This window comes from Sciurus vulgaris, assembly GCF_902686455.1.
Source record: "Sciurus vulgaris genome assembly, chromosome: 16".
NCBI lineage: Eukaryota > Metazoa > Chordata > Mammalia > Rodentia > Sciuridae > Sciurus > Sciurus vulgaris.
The window spans coordinates 15,834,129-15,851,430 of NC_136477.1; the positions used below are offsets into that span (position 1 = coordinate 15,834,129).

The 17,302-nt window shown below is 40.4% G+C and overlaps 1 protein-coding gene and 2 long non-coding RNA genes across 3 annotated transcripts in view; 1 reads left to right on the plus strand and 2 right to left on the minus strand.

Annotated features, from left to right (window-relative positions):
- LOC306646935 overlaps window positions 1-6,057 on the minus strand; it is a 39,592-nt gene extending 33,535 nt beyond the window's left edge. The window contains exon 1 of the long non-coding RNA XR_013760008.1: window positions 4,810-6,057. This is a non-coding gene — a long non-coding RNA (uncharacterized lncRNA). The remainder of the gene's footprint in view (window positions 1-4,809) is intronic.
- Window positions 1-17,302, minus strand: part of LOC306646932 — a 332,017-nt gene that overhangs the window by 85,711 nt on the left and 229,004 nt on the right. The gene's annotated exons all lie outside the window — the stretch shown is intronic.
- LOC306646929 (uncharacterized protein) overlaps window positions 1-17,302 on the plus strand; it is a 54,172-nt gene that overhangs the window by 24,531 nt on the left and 12,339 nt on the right. Inside the window, exon 3 of the mRNA XM_079115800.1 lies at window positions 9,282-10,121. The gene's annotated coding sequence lies outside the window, so the exon portion shown is untranslated. The remainder of the gene's footprint in view (window positions 1-9,281; window positions 10,122-17,302) is intronic.

Sequence of the window (17,302 nt, forward strand, 5' to 3'; positions counted from 1 at the left end):
TCATTGCCCACCATTAAGTCTCCACGAGCCAAACGCCTGACCCATTAAGGTGATTGGCTGTTATATCCCATAAAGCTGCGTACTTCTCACGGCGGGGAGGGCAAGCAAGGCAAGGAGGGCAGGCAGCAGCTGCGGGACGAGAAAAGAGGAGAGGCGGTGCGGCGCGACGAGAGAGGAAGAAGAGAGAAGTGGCAGCTGCACGAGAGAAAAGGAGAGAGAGCTGCGCGACAAGAGAAGAAAAAGAAGACGGCGGCAGTGGAGGAGGAGGAAGAACCAGGCACTCGGCTCAGAAGCTCTTCCATAAAAATAAAGACCTTAAAACTTCATTTCAGAGCCGAGTCTTCATTGTACTCGCTGGACGAGGCAAGTCCAGGACCAGATGGATTCTCAGCCAAGTTCTACAAGACCTTCAAAGAAGAACTCATTCCAATACTCCTGAAAGCATTCCATGGAACAGAAGAGGAGGGAATCCTTCCAAACTCATTCTATGAAGCTAATACCACCCTGATGCCAAAACCAGACAGAGACATATCAAGGAAAGAAAACTTCAGACCGATACCCCTAATGAGCATATATGCAAAAATTTAAGTGTAATTTACCACATCAACAGACTTAAAGAATCACATGATTATTTCAATAGATGCAAAAAAAGCATTTGATAAAATTACAACACCCCTACATACTCAAAACACTATTAAAACTAGGGATAGTAGGAACATACCTCAACATTGTAATGGCTGTCTATGTTAAGCCCACGGCCAACATCATTCTAAATGAAGAAAATTGAGAATTAAAAGGAAATGGAATTTAGGCTGGAGATGTTGTTCAGTGGTAGATCACTTGGGTTCTATCCCCAGCATAAGAGGAAGAAAAAAAGAAAAGTGGGAATTTGGACGTTGTGTGTCTGGCCATGTTGATTCAAAAAAGGGAAGGAGGCAGGGTGCAGTGGCAGTCACCTGTAATACCAGTGGCTAGGGAGGCTGAGTCAGGAGGATCACATGTTGAAAGCCAGCCTCAGCACCTAAGCAAGGCCCTCACAACTGAGCGAGACCCTTTGTCTAAATAAAGTATAAAAAAGGAGCTGGGATGTGACTCAGTGGTTGAGTGTCCCTGGGTTCAATCCTCAGTACTATAAAAAAGGGCTCCCCCTTTTTTGCATCATCTTAGTACAATAAGACCTGTGTTTCTTTGCCTAGGATGTATCTGCAGAATGTGTCGTGAGGTGAGGTTTTGGAAACCATCCCTAATTACAGAATTAGTGTCTTGGGTAAAATTCAACATCTTCTGTTTTCTTTAGCCTCCAGGAAATTGATCCAGTCAGAATGCAATTTTATACCTAAAAAAGTTGGAGAATGGCAGACTGAAAAAAAGACACCTTTGGTTTCTGCCTCCTGGAGTGAAGGGTTTATGAATTTGATACTTTTTTTCAGTGTATAATGCAAGTTTTGCTTTTTCTTTTTAATCTTTGTCCCAGATTCTGGCACAGAGGATTTCCTTAGGATTTCCTGGGTAAAAGGAGTTTTGTTGACTCTGGAAGGTGAGCCTGTTTCATGTAGTCTGTGAATTTATTGTGATGATATAACTGAGGGTGTTGCCTACAGATGACTTTAGAATGAGGACTAGTTAACAGAGAGCACACTCAGAACTTTTGGTCTGCCACCTGCAGTGAGGACAATGTCGTCGGACCGAGCTCTGACCTTGGAATCCTGCTCACTCTGTGTCAGACTTGAATGGTAGGACAGCCAGCCGGTGTTGGAGAGTAGGTTGGTGTTCAGCAAACACCACACATGTGATGTCAGAAAGGTTCCACGGGTCCACAGCCGCATCTGACTGGAGATAAGTGAGTGGTCACTGGTTAGAATTGAGCCTGTGGAGCAGTGAGCCTTTCCACATTGGAACGAGGGTCAAGTAGGGTGTGTGGAGGTCCCAGAACTCACTATTGTGGCTTGTCACTCACTTGTGGGAGTGAGCCACCTGTGCTGCATCTGCACTGTGAGAGTGGTCCCTAAGCTTAGAGATGGGTTTAAGGTTGTGAGTGTGGATTCCCTTGGGAACTGTGGGTGAAGCAGGCTGCTTCCCTGAACTGCTTCTTTTTTATTTTCTTCATAGAATGTTGTTTATTTAGAATTCCAGTTTAGTTGATCATTTAGGAATGTTCTTCCATGATTTGAGTTTAAAATTGGGCTTTCTTGGTTAGACCTCAGGGAATAGAACTATGGTCTGAAGAAGCAAAAAAGGATTCTTGAAAAAAATAATTGTTTCAGAGTCAGTTTCAATAAGATTATCAGCATCCATGGAACCATCACGCAGGTGAATAAATAGGCTGTGGTCAATTCTTTTGTGTTTCACTGATCTCATCAAGTTGTACAGGCATGGGTGAGTGCAGGGTGGAGTTTTTGAACATCCTTTATGATTTAACCACATGTTCACTCCAAAACTTGGTTTTGGCTCATTGAAATTTTGAATGAGTTGATATGTAAGTCCTTGCCTCCATCATTTGCATTTATGATGGCAGATAAGGCTGAGCTTAACCAGTGCATTCACTCATTCCACTGCCTGTGGAACTTGCGTTGCTTCAAGTCATTTCTGTGCTGTTGCCAGTTTCTTGATTTTGTTTCCAAGTGCTACAGTATTCAAGTTTTTTTTAAAAGAATGGTGAAAGAGGATTGGAGTTGTAGCTCCTAGGAAGAGTGCTTGCCTAGCTTGTATGAGGCACTGGATTTCATTCTCAGCACGTCACATAAATAAATGAATAAAATAAAGGTCTATTTACAACTGAAAATATACATACAAATTAAATAAAAACAATTTGAAAAGTCTTGCTGGTGTGTAGATGTTGGGTACGTTTCAGTTTATTAGGACATTATAATACTGCATGAATTTATCGTCTGACTTCATGGATCCTTTTTTTTCCCCCTTGAACGGGGACTTAATCAGGGACACTGAATCATTGAGCCACACCCATAGCCTTTTTTAAATTTAATGAGAGACAGGGTCTCACTGAGTTGCTTAAGACCTTGCTAAGTTGCTGAGTCTGTGTCTGCACTGTCTCAGGCGCCCAAGCCTCTGGGATTATAGGCGTGCACCGCCACAGCCAGCAGCTGATGTGTCTATTGGGGGTTGCCAGCACTAGGAATGATCCGATCTATTTTTCTCCATCTTGCAATAAACACCATCTATGGATGGTTATATCTTGCTTTTATTAATAACCTCTTGGCATTGAACATTTTTCTTGTATATTCAGGTTTTGTGAAATCACTTCTGTCTTCTTGTGACATAGAAGTGGCATTTTTCATTTGAAGTTGAATTTTTTATACCAAAATGATGGATTTGTTTTGCATATTAACCTTGCGTGTGTCGTCTAGCCTTTCTGCAATCCCATAGAATTACAGGAGCTTTCATTGGTTCTTTGGATTTTCTGAGTAGATAATAATGGCATATGTGAACAAGATATTTCTAATTGTTCCTTCTCAGTCTCAATGCCTATTATTATTCATGCTTCCCTCTGTTTTCTGTGCACCTGTTTTTTTGGTCTGAGGAACTTTTGTTTCCCTTTTGGAGATGATGAATTACATTAATTGATTTTGTAAGAATTCAGTCATCATTACATTCTTACATGAAGTCATTTCCACTTGGTTTTGTTGTATCATTCTGTTATACATGGATAGATGGGTAGATTTAATTTGGATGTAATTTGTTATACATGGATAGATATAATTTGCCATTTTTTGTTGCAATTTTAAATCTTTCTTTGTAAGACTTGTTTATTTTTTGGTACCAGGAATTTGGTACGAGGGGTGCTGAACCACTGAGCCATATCTCCAGCCCTTTTTTATATTTTATTTTGAGACAGGGTCTTGCTAAGTTGCTTAGGGCCTCCCTAAATTGCTTAGGCTCACTTTGCACTTGGGATTCTACCTCCTCAATATCCTGAGCTGCTGGGATTACAGCAGCCTGGTGTCCTCCCAGGCCTGGCTAAGGGGTTCTTTCTGTTCCTTGTTCCATATCTTGTTTTTATCTTGGCACTATGAGCCCGATAGCATCAGTTATTAAGTAGTTCTTCCTCTATTGCTTGGAAGAGAGTGTGGATGGTGTTTGTCGTGTTTTCATTAGATCTTAGGATAAACCAGTGATGTCATGTAGGGCAGGTCCTTCTTGTTTTTGTCACTTGTTATGGTTTTGATTTTGTTGTTTTTTTCCTGGTAATGAGGATAGAATCCAGTGGTGCTCTACCAATAAACTCCATCCCCAACCTTTTTGTTTTTTATTTTGAGGTAGGGTCTTGTTAAGTTGCCCAGGGTGGCCTTGAACTTGTGATCCTCTTGCCTCACCCTCCCATGTTGAGAATTATAGGCATTTACCACTGTGCCCAGCTTGTTTCAAATTATAAATACATATAGTCATGTGTATTGTATAGTCATATATATTGTCACATATATATAGTCATGTATTATTGTATATCATATATTATCATCATTTGTTTATCTTTCCTTGTGAATCCTGTATATTGTTTTGTTCTAGGAATTGGTTAATTTCCTGCAAATTATTCAATTTATGGACATAAAATAGTTCTTATTATTTCTGGGAGTTCCATTTAATGTCTGTGGGATTAGTGTGGCATGTTTTTCATTATAGAGGTTATGAATTTGTGTATTCTCTTTTGTTTGAGTAAGCTAAAAAGGGGTAATAAATTTTGATGGTCCTATAAAAAAATTATTTCATTTTGCTGATTTCCTATTTTCATTTCCAGATTGTAATTTGATTGATATCCTCTCTATAGTTATTTTGCTGTGCTTTTTTAAAGAATACCTTGCTCTTGTTTTCATGGTTATCTGAGATGGAACATTAGACTCTTGAATTGAGGTCTTTCTTCTTTTCTAATATGTGCATTTGTTGTTTTAAATTTCTCCTCATGCGCTGCTTTTTTTGTATCCCATAGGTGATATTAAGATATTTGTTCATTTTCACATATTGTGAATTACTTAAATTTCTTTGGAGTTGTTTCCTTTGATGTATGTGTCATTCAAAAGTATAGTGTGCAATTCCTTGTAGATTTTGCAGCTTTTTTTCTTCTGTGGATTTCTCATTCCATTCCAGTATGATCTGAGGGCAACCGCTTATGATTTCTGTTTCTTTAGATTTGTTAGGGTATGTCACTTAGCTCTGAACATGGTCTGTGTTGGTGAATATTGTACGTGATCTTAGAGGAATGTGCACTCAAGCTTGGGATATAGCTCAGTGGTAGAGATCTTTACCTAGCAGTTGCAAAGCCTTGGATTCAATCTCCTTGCCTGCAAAAAAAAAAAAAAAGAGAGAGAGAGAGAGAGAGAGAGAGAAGGAAGTCAAATGATAGAATATGCACTCTGTAGTTCTTTTTCTACAGTGCCAAATGTCTCCATTTCATATATGATGCTGTTGATTTCAGCTATATCTTTACAGATTTTCTGCTTCCTTGCCCTATCATTTACTGTTAGAGATATGTTGAAATCTCATTTTATAACTATGAATGTGTGATTTTCTTTTCACTTCCATGTTTCTGCTTAATGTGGTTTGTTGCTCTGACTAGAGGAGTATGTATTAAGGATTTCCATGTGTTCTTTGAGAATCAACTGCTTCATCATTATTTAAACCCTTTATTATTTTGTTGGAGATACAGTTGTGTAGTCTCAGTATAGCTTCTACAGGTGTTTTTGGATTGCTGCTGGAATGATAACTGTAAATTCAAACATGATGTTTTTAGCATACCTGTATGCCCATATGCCTGGGAGGCTTAGGCAGGAAGATATCAAGTTCAAGATCAACCTAGGCAACTTAGTGAGCACCTGTCTCAAAATAAAATTTTAAAATGACTGAGTACATGGTGGGGTTGTAACTCAGTACAAGCATGACTCAGTCATGGCTCCTGGTTTCAATCTCCAACAACACCAAAAAGTTAGTTAGTTAATTAATTAATTAATTAACATACACCTATATGACTTTTACATATGTGCACCCTGCCAAATGACTAAAATGAGCTAATTATCAGATAGATTCCTTCACATACATATCTTTTCTATGGTGGGAACATTTAAATATCCTCCAGCTTCAGCATCCTGAGTAGCTGGAATGACAGGCATGGGCCACCGCACACACTTACCCTTTTGTATTGTATATATTGCAGAAATTTTCTTCTACTTTGTGGTTTCTCTTTACTGCCCTCTTTCCATAGATTTCAAATACCATGTGAGTTTTTTAAGGATTGTTCTTTTTCTAATCAGAAAACTGTATTCCCGTGTGCAAAAGGCATTTGACTGTGATTTGCGAAGTTTTGCAGTATTGTCATTCTGATTTCAATGTGTAGTTTGAATTTCATCCTTGCAGGGGAGGGATGTCTGCCACTGTTGCATGATTCCCACTGTGTCATGAATCAATTTTCTGTTCACGTGTGAGCCTACTGAATGCTCTTTTCTTTCCCATGACTTGTTTGTTAATCTTTCAGTTAGTGAACTAGTGTTCTGAATACTGTGATTTCAAAAGGTTTTGTGTATATTAGTCTAGGGATCACTGTCCTGTTCCAATGTGTTTAAACATTGTTAGACATTTATTATGCTAGAAGACTTGATGCTCTAGTCCCACCCCCCCACCCCCCGCCCGCCCGGGAAAAACTCTTCTGTTGGCATTTCACAATGTTACTGATCTGTCTGGAAGCAACATGTTGGTGACACTGAACTCTAAGAACCTGTGCCATCCTTTCCCTTATTTTATTTTTCTTTGACAACTCCAAATAAGCTAATGATATTTTTCTATTATCGTTTTGGATTATACTTTATAAATCGTGTTCAGTATTAAAAAATCTGGTTTCTCTATAAGAAAGCAAGTGCAAGCTGGTAGTGTCATCTCTAGTGGGATCATAAAAGGTGTGCTGAATTCTGTGAATAATAAGTTGTGACGAGGTTTTTGTTTGTTTGTGTATTTATTAGGTAAGAAGATTTAACCCAGGGCTTCTGTACCATTGAACTACATCCCCAAACCTTTTTTTACCTTTTATTTTGAGGCACAATGTTCCTAAGTTGGTGAGGGTGACCTTGAATTTGTCAAGCTTCTACCTCAGCCTCCCAACTCACTGGGATGATAGGTGTACTCCATCATGCCCAATTGACAAGTTTTAAGTATTACCTAACAGAACCCTCATTAGAGATTCATCCCCCAGACTTTATTTGGAGGCTGGTGAGGTAGGCAACCTCTGATGAGCATGTCAGAATATTGAAAACATGTACAGGACCAACAGGACTTAAAACAGATTGGATTTTGTTGAGATAACCTACATGGGAACCCCAGTTCCCTCGTTGCATTCAACCTGGTGAGGTCCAGCCCAACCAATTTCCCAGATACCACCAAAGATCAGTTTGTTCTCAAGCATTTCTGAGAATATACTGTCTCAGGACAGCTGCTGTTATTGAGTGCAGTACATAGTTTGATTTGTTGTGAAACGTGCTAGAGACCAGTATACAAAGAGAATCGGAGTGACCTAGCACCATGCCGAGAGTTCCTGCTCCAGTGCCTTGTATCTCCTTTCCTCCTGGCAATACCTATGGGATGTTTTAGGAGTCAGTGACCTTTGAGGATGTGGCTGTGAACTTCACCCTGGAGGAATGGGTTTTGCTGGATCCTTCCCAGAAGAAGCTCTTCAGAGACGTGATGCAGGAAACCATTTGGAACCTGACCACTATAGGTAAGAGTGACCCACTTTCCTTACTTAGTCAATCAAAGAATTGTTGTTACTTACTGATCAGTGCTGTTCCATGATCTGGAATATGGAAAGCCCACTTTGTGTAACTGTACCAGCATGGTGACATTATACAACAGATCTGCATGTCTCTGATAGTTTTTATGTAGTGTCAAATTAAGTCTTAATGCTTTTTCTGGCTCTGCATTCTAGGATAACAATGGAAATATCAGGACATCGATGATTACTACAATTCCAGGGGAAATCTAAGGTATTGACTCACAAGAGAAGGCAATGCCCTCACAAATCTTGGAGTAACTAGTATAACAAATTATAAAAGTATAACAAATTATAAAAGTATATAGTATATATATATATAGTGTGTATATATATATATATATATATAGTATATAGTATATAGTATAACATAGTATATAGTATATAGTATAACAAATTATAAAAGAAGTCATTGATACCCGGCAAGGTTCGAAATGATTTAATCTCAGTTTTCTGACATAGCATACAGGTTGAGCATCTCTAATTGGAAAGTTCAAAGTTCAAAATGATCCAGAATGGGCACCATTTGGAGCACTAACATGATATGACAAGTGATCCTTTCTGATTGTTTATTAAACACAGACTGTGATCCATGCACAAATTATTAGAAATGTATGAAATTGCTTTCAAGTGGGACGCATTTTGAGCACATCTTGCTGTGCATATGCAAATATCTCAATAGCGAGTATGAATTTTGTTCCATGCCTTTCACATACGTAGTACTCAGTTGTCATTAAATGTGATAAATATCTTCAGGGTTAGCAAATAATTATATGGAGGGAGTATGAAGAAGCCCAATTTGGGTGGTGGTGCACCCTGAAATCCTAGCAACGTGGGAGGCTGAGGCAGGAGGATCATAAGTGAGAGTTCAACCTTAGTACTTTAGTTTTGAGCAACGTACTGAGACACTGCCTCAGTAAAAAACAGGGAAGAAAACACTTTAAAACAACTGGACTGTAGCGCCATAGTAAAGCTTACATAGCATTAACCAAATCTTGTGGTATATCATGAATAAATAAATCCTTAATAATTTGCTTTACAATTTTTGCAGAAAGCAAGTAGTAGAGAGACTCTTTGAAGAGAAAGAAGATAGTCAATGTGGAGAAATCCTCAGGCACATCATAGATCTTCTTGTAAACAAGACAAGTTCTTCTGGAGTAAAACCAAGTGAACATCATGTGTGTGGAGAAGTCCTCATTGCTGATTCATTCCTAGCCGTTCCCCTAGCAGCTCACACTGGACACAAAGCACATGAGTATCAGAAACATGGAGAGAAGCCACATGAACATAAGGAACATGGGAAAGCCTTCCATTATCACCAGTGTTTGCAGAATCATGAAAGAACTCACACAACAGAGAAAGTCCATGTGTGTAAACAATGTGGAAAAGGCTTTAGTACGTCTAGATACATGAAAACACATGAACGAATTCACAGTGGAGACAAACCTCATGTGTGTAAGCAATATGGAAAAGACTTTTGTTATTCCAGCTCAAGTAGAAATCATGAGCGAATTCACAGTGGAGAGAAACCCCATGTATGTAAGCAATGTGGAAAAGGCTTTAGTTTTTCCAGCAACATTAGAATCCATGAACGAATTCACAGTGGAGGGAAACCTTATAAATGCTAGCATTGTGAGAAAGCCTTTTGTTTTCCCAGTTCCCTTCAACAGCATGAACGTATTCACACTGGCGAGAAACCCTATGTATGTAAGCACTGTGGACAAAGCTTTATGCTTTCTTCCTCCCTTAGAAGACATGAACGAATTCACAGTGGAGAAAAACCCTATGTATGTAAGCAATGTGGAAAAGGCTTTCCTTTTTCCAGAGACCTTCAAAAGCATGAACAAGTTCACATTGGAAATAATCCCTATGCATGTAAGCAACGTGGGAACGCCTTTCCTATTCTCAGTTACCTTCATGTACATGAACGAATTCATAGTTGGAAGAAAACCCATGTGTGTAAGCATTGTGAGAAAGCCTTCCTTTTTCTCAGTTTCCTTCGCAAACATGAACGAACTCACACTGGAGAGAAACCTTATGTGTGTAAGCAATGTGGAAAAGCCTTTAGTTCTTCCAGTTACATTAAAATCCATGAACAAATCCACAGTGGAGAGAAACCTTATAAGTGCAAACTGTGTGGGAAAGCCTTTCGTTTTCCCAATTGCCTTCGAATGCATGAACAAATTCACACGGGGGAAAAAACCCTGTGTATGTAATCAATGTGGAAAAGGCTTTAATTCTTGTAGTGAAATTAGAATACATGAACGAATTCATAGTGGGGAGAAACCCTACGAGTGTAAGTAGTGTGGAAAAGCCTTTCATTCTTCCAACTCCACTAGAAGACATGAACGAATTCACAGTGCAGAGAAACCCTGTGTAATTAAAAAATGTGGAGAAGGCTTTAGTTCTTCTAGTAACATTAAAAGAAAAGAATTCATAGTGGAGAAAAACCCTATGTGTGTAAGCAATGTGGAAAAGCCTTTAATTCCCCCACCAACCCTAAAAAACATGAACGAATTCACAGTGAAGAGAAACCCTATACATGTAAACAATGTGGGAAAGCTTTCCGTCATTCTGAGTCAATCAGAAAACATGAAAAAACTCAGCACTAGAGAAAAACCCTATGTATGTAAGCAATGGGGAAAAGCCTATAGTGATCCCAGTCTCCTCAGACATAAAAGAATTCACAGTGACATGAAAACAGCATGTGAGCAGTGTGTGCAAGCCTGCAGTCATTCGTCCACCCTTAGAATACAGGAAGGAATGCACGCTGGAGAGGAACCCTGTGTGTGTGTGTAAAGAAAGCAGCGAAGTCTTCACTCCATCTAGTTACCTTCTGAAACAGCAAGGAACTCACAAGCGAGAAACTCCATGAGTGTGAGCAATGTGAGAAGGCCTTTCTTCTCAGATTCTTTCCAGGGCATGGAAGAACACACCGAAGAGTAACCCTGAATACAGAAAATCGGAAGTCTTTATTATCGCATGAACTGGCTAGCGCACATGAGCAAGCAGTAACTTGTATTGTTGTAATAACTTGTATTGTTGGAAAGGAGGTGGGGATACTTGTTGCCGTGATGCTTCAGTGTACCCACGTGGAGTATCATCCTTCCAGTCTGGAGTGAAACCCGAATAGAGGAGATATGCTATGTCGTTTATAGCATATATATACTTCCTACATATATTCATATGTAGGAAATCACTCTAGATTAAAACCCTGTGGCTGTGAAAAATTCGTAGAAGAGGGTGTCAGTTGTAACATAGTTGCAGAGGCCTTTAAAATTCTTCATGTAGCAGAATGCAATTGCTATGAAGAACTTGGTGCAAAATAATTTGGTTAGAAGACTGGAGAAATTGTGCTTCCTGGAGGAGATTTCCCAAAACTTCTATTGCGTGTACCATTGATTCATTTTTCAAATAGATCTCCGCATGGTGTATTTCTGATTTGTGTTCTTGGAAATAAAGCTTGAGGTGAAACACTTCTGGGAGTTTTCTCTAGGCTGGGCTATATGACTTTGATAGGTAGCATATTTTTAATCAAACCAGGTAGTAAGCCTTCTAACATTTTGAGGCATGTTGGACCCAAAGCAAATTAATGTGTATCTCTAATATGACATTAGGTTTAATTTCTGTGTAGTTTTTAAGTAATTGTTGGCAGTGGGCCACTGAAGAATTAGGTTTTGTGCATTACTGCAAATTTCTTCGTGGCCTCACACAGTGGGGTATGCATACCTTTCTATTATGTATACATACAGAGAAATGTATATGTATATGTGGGTATGTTTCTTTTCATGGATTTTATATATTTCAGTTTGATGGGATGTTTTCTGTATTTTTGGTACATCATAATTATGCACAATGGTGAAATTCATTTTTACATATTTGTAAATGCCCATGATATAGCAATAAATGAATATTTTCTTTAAATTAGATTTCAGTGCATGGTTTAGAGTTTCTTAAATGTTTTAAAATTAATTACAGATTGACATATATCAGCTTTTTCTCAAAAATTTTTCTTGGAAACATTGGTAACATTATGAATTCTCTTTTTTATAGTAGAGATATACTTCTGAGAGGAATGAAATTCATTTTCAGTGGGATAGCAATTTTGTTGAATACTAAACTGAAGTTAGGCTTCCATGTTGAATAATTACAGTTCTCATCTGTGCAACATTTCTTAGACCTCAGTCCAAGCAAACTCAGATTGTTGTGTCAGCCCTACACACTAGTTTATGACTCAAAGAGACTTTTCTCATTTGTTTGCAGTTTCTGACCCTGAACCCAGGGTCTCATTTTCTAATACTGAGCAAATCCACAGTCCTGATTATTTTATTTTGATAAACTTTCTGAGTTGCCCAGTGTAATGTCTAATTTGCAATCCTCCTGCCTTATCCTCCCAGGAAACTGGGATTTTAGGCCTGTACCATTCAGAACAACTTATTAAGAGACATTTGACTAATGCCGGAGAAGAGTTTAGGAATGGAAGAAAACAAAACGGGCGATAAAGTGCCTTTTTTCCTGAAATGGATTCACGTGGTACTTTGTCTCACATTCCAGTTTATGTGACCGAACAAGGTCATGAATGATGCACACATGACACAGGCAGGAATGGGAAGCAATCATTGGGTCACCAAACTTCTTTTCTCAGTATTTGTGGCAGAGTTCATCGGTCCAACGCCTGCCATGGCTCATTTTGGGAACAAAATGGTAGTGGGCCGAAGCAAGAGTCTGGGTTATATAGGATTCGTTTAGGGTGGGATACCATGTTAGTTTTGGGCGTTCATTGTATTGGGGTCAGTGGATTCATTAGAGTGGACCAGGAATGTGGCCAGGGAATATCCTCTGGCTTATTGTATTGGCTTCAGCTGACCCATTAGGGTTGTTGGCCAGTTGCCAGGCAGGTAGGAGTCCCTTTTGACTTCCTTTAATCTGCCTGAGGCCTGGGGTTTGACATGACAAAAGCTTATGGAAAATGTCCTTGGATTTATTCTCCATATCCTTCACAAAGGCGTCTAGTTCTTGAAGGTGAATTAGAAATATTTTATAGAAATCAGGGAGAAAATGGATCTATGACTAATGACTTCCAAAATTTTTTTTTTTTTTACTTCTCAGGTATTAGATAGTGTTAAAGTCTACCAGAATAAGCCACTACTTTTTCCAAGGGGAGAGAGGTAATGGGAATTGAGCCCAGGGGTGCTTAACCACTGAGCACATTCACAGCCCTTTTTATATTTTAGGTAGTGGCAGGGTCTTGCTAAGTTAACTCAGAGCCTTGTTAAGTTGCTGGGGCTGGCTTTGAACTTGAGATCCTCCTTCCTCAAGCTCTGGAGCTGCAGGGATGGCAGGCATGAACAGGGCACCTGACAGTGTATAAGACCATTTTAAACAGGTCATTTATTTTGAGGCATGTTGATGAAGGACAGACAAGTCTGGACACTGAGGAATCAGCAGGAAGCAGGTTTATTGTCTGCAGCCGGTCCAGAGGGGGGCTTTCACCTAAATCAATTCTTCCCTCTGAACCCTGAGTCCAGAAAATGTTAGAACTTTATACCCAGTATGCAGGGGAGAGGGCCTCAGGCTCACAATTTGCAGAAGTCTACATATAAGTAGGCTTTTAAAAAATTTTAGTTCACAGAGTGCCTCCTCCCTAATTTTTTAAATTATTATTCAGAGATTTTTACACACTACCAGAAAAGCAGAAGTAACATCATGAAGCCTGTGGCCAAATTTAGTTATTGCAAGACAGCAACAGGAAATAGGAAGCATAACCATAATTGAACTCTTGCAAAACTTCTTGCTGATAGTCAAAGATTGGTTATGGTGGGGTCTGTGGAGAAGCTTAATTAAGATTTTTGGTGGAGAAGGAGGTGCTGTACCACTTCACCCCTCAATGATGTGCCCCATAATTTAATCTTTTAAATTAAAGAGCATCATTGTCATCTTGTGGGCTTAAAATCTCATATAATGCTGAAAGCTTAGTTGCTGTCCTTTGAATACCTGCTTGCATAGTAGGACTAATAGTTTTAATGCACGAGGAGCCAAACACAGGGGCAATAAACAGGTGAACAACAGAATACCCACTGTATCAATGAAGCTCTTAAATCTACCAAGAGTTGCAAAGCATCCTCCAAATAGTGAGCTTGGCTCCCACGCTTTAATGCCCTGCCAGCTTTGAACTGGCACATGAGCTAGTTTCCCTATGTTGCTGGCTTTGTCTTTAACTTCCTGTCCATTATCATCTATTTGGCTGCACCAGTCTGAGCTGTTGCACTTTCCAAATACTCCCCCTTCCTCAGTCAGGAGGCAATCTAATGCCAAGAGATTTTGAGACCTAGCCGCTCACATTTGGGTGTGTTGGGTGACTAGGAGGTTAAAGGCTGTGACAGTCTAATTAGTAATAACTTGTAGTACATTTTGTAAGTGAATAATCCTGTTTTGCAGTAAATAGGAATTCTGTAGCTCCAACTGCCATCTTGTGCCCAGGTAGCGGGACCACACGTGGCAATAATCCTCTGGGGTGGCCAGTCATCTTCCCCCCAAGATTGTTGACCTCCCAGATCAAGTCCTTTCCCAAAGGACCTCTTTTTCCTTGGCCGTACATCCTCATACAAGGGAATACCGAGGTCTTTTCCAGTTGCATTGGTCAGTAGGAAAAATACAGTTTTAATAGTACCGATAGCACATGTTCCCCTCCAATTTGTTGGGAGGTGGGTGTATGCCTTTTCCCCACAGATCCAAAATAGTTCATCACGTCCTTTCCAGTTAGAAGGGGCTGGATTTCTCCAGAATTTATGGATCACAGGAATGCCCTGAAAAGACCTGATTTGCTTAGTGTCTGGACAGGTACAGTTAAAAAGAACTCTTTTCTTAGTGGGCTCTCTGTATATTAGACAATAAATCCCCAGCCCCCTGGGTGATCTGCCCTAAACCAAGTAGGTTTCTTTGGCCACCAGGTGGCATTCCAAAACAATATCCTATTACATGGGGTTTCAGGGACACTTTGGTGTGGTAGGGTCCAAATCTTCCAATACATTCTGCCAAATACTTCTGAAATGAGGACCCTCAGCCTTGGGGCCCTTCAGTTTTTGTTCCACATTGGTCTTACTCCATAGTGCTAGGGAATAAGCATCTAGACTTATTCCAGTGCAGAGCTATTCTTCACTCAGGAGGTCTCCTCTACAGACCCAACTGTTTTTAACCCAAAGTTTGAGCAATTCTTTCTGGTAGGTCCAAAAAGAGATGATTTTTTTCCCCAAAGAAGAAGGGTTCAGATTTGGGCTTAATCTCTCATATAGTTTGGCAGCAGGGCTAGGGGCTTGGTGCAATTGATCTTGTGACACTTTATATAAAATTTTCCCATGTCAGAGACTGAGGGTCTCCCGGTCAGCAATACCAATAGCAAATTCCTTTGGTTGGGGTAAATATCCTGGGCAAGTTGTAGCCCCCTTATATTGGGTTTGATACAAGCCCTGTTGCCTCTTTTTCTTTTCCAGAGACAGTTACCCACCTATAGAATCTCTCTGGTGGGACAGGTCCCAAATATATGTTTTCTATGACCTGTTAGATATAATAGATGAATTTGACACATGGTTCACATGATTCCCACTGTTGGGTCCGGAGTACAGCAGAGCCCCCTCAGATTATCAAAGTAGACCAGACTAAATGATATACCAACATTTTGGTGAGCATATGTTAAATATTGCACATTAACAAAGTCAAACTAATAACACCAAAGAAACACTAGAAAATCTATATAAGCAAAATGAAAATGTATAAAGGAAATTTTGTTACCAAGATTCCAGTCATTAAGAGCTACCCATTATCAAACCAGTTGCAAAACCCAAACAGACAACTATGTAAGTGACTGTAAGAAAGAGATGGCAATGCATTACAGCATAAGAACTGTCTGAGAGCCTGAAAGAGTCATTTGTCCTGGTGGTAAGTTTACCTTCCACCAGGCCCCCAGGTGACTGAAGCAGGGCTGTAGCTTCTTCTTCAAGCTTAGGGGTGTACAGGCTGATGAGCCCTTGGAGTGACTAGAGCAGGGCTGATGTCCTTTTCTGGCACTTCCTTTCTCCAGATGGTCAGCTTCAGGGGTCCAGCAGGCTCTGGAGGGCACGCCCCATCCACAGCTGCAGGCTTGAGCCAGGTGTAGTGAATCTAGGAACATATCTCTGCCACTTTTACTGCAGTGGGGTGAATGAAATAACAGTGAACGGACCCTTGCAAGGAGGTTTCAGGGGCTGAATATTCCATTCTTTGTCCCAGTCTGCATTTCCAGTCTTGAAGGCGTGTGCGTCTGTGGTCAAACTTACTGGCAACCTTTCTCTAACCCATTGGGTGAGAACGTGTAAAGTTTTTCTAGAGCCTGAAGCTGTTGCCTCAGTGTTAATTCTCCTATTTCTCTTAAGTCTCCCTGCAATTTCCTGATAAATGGGGGAGGCCTCCCATCCATTATCTCACAAGGAGACAATCCAGTCCCCTTAGTGGGAGTGGATCTAATTCTTACAGTGCAGTAGGGAGGATTTCATCCCAACGAAGGGGCGTGTCCTGACATAGTTTACCCAACTGATCCTTTAAAGTCCTACTCATCCTTTCAACTTTACCAGAAGTCTGTGGCCTGTGGGCAGTATGTAATTTCCATCTGATATTTAAACTCTTGGCCAGTAATTGTATCACCGCTGCCATGAAAGCTGGCCCATTGTGTGAGCCAGTAGATTTTGCGATACCGAATCTGGGAACAGTTTTCTAGAGGAGCGTCTGGGCCACCTCATTAGCCCTCTCAGTGTGGGCTGGAAAGGCTCCAACACAGCCAGGGTCAGAGCACACAAAACCCAAAAGATATTTGTAGGCCCTGAGTGTGGGAGTTCAGTGGAGTCTACTTCCAGCTCTTCAGAAAGTGCTCCTCCTATAGTTTGCATTCCTGGTGGAAGCTTGGGCCCCTGGCAAGAATTGTTGCAGGCACAAATCACATTGCTCACAGATCACCCAGGAGATGCTTGTGAGCCGAGGGACATAGAAATGCTGGCTCAGAAGAGTCTCTAGTGCCTTTGGACCAATGGGTGTCCCTGTAGAAGTGTGTGATGAAGCAGGGGCTGGAGTCTCAGGGATGGCTATGCAGCCATCAGAAAACCTCCACCCTCCACCCAAGAGACACCTTCCTTCTTCAGTCTTAAACCAGTTACTCTCATGTTGGTAATACTTTGGCTCCCTTTCTGTTACAGGGTCAGGCAGCTGGAGAACATTTAAGCCTGGGACCCCATTTCCTTCCAGTTTCTTGCAGGCCACTAATCTGACCTCTCTGTCAGCTCTCCAGTTGCCCTGGGCAAGTATGGTGTTTCCTCTTTGGTGGCCTCCGCAATGCATAACTACCTCTTCTGGGAGTCCACCCTGCACCCAGAAGATTAAGAATTTCCTGCCCCTTTTGCATGCCTTTTCCCCTGAGTTAATTAGCCCCTTCTCTTTATATAAGGCCCCATGTACATGAAGGATGGGATACAAAGCAATGAACAACCTATTCAATGAAATAATATCAGAAAATTT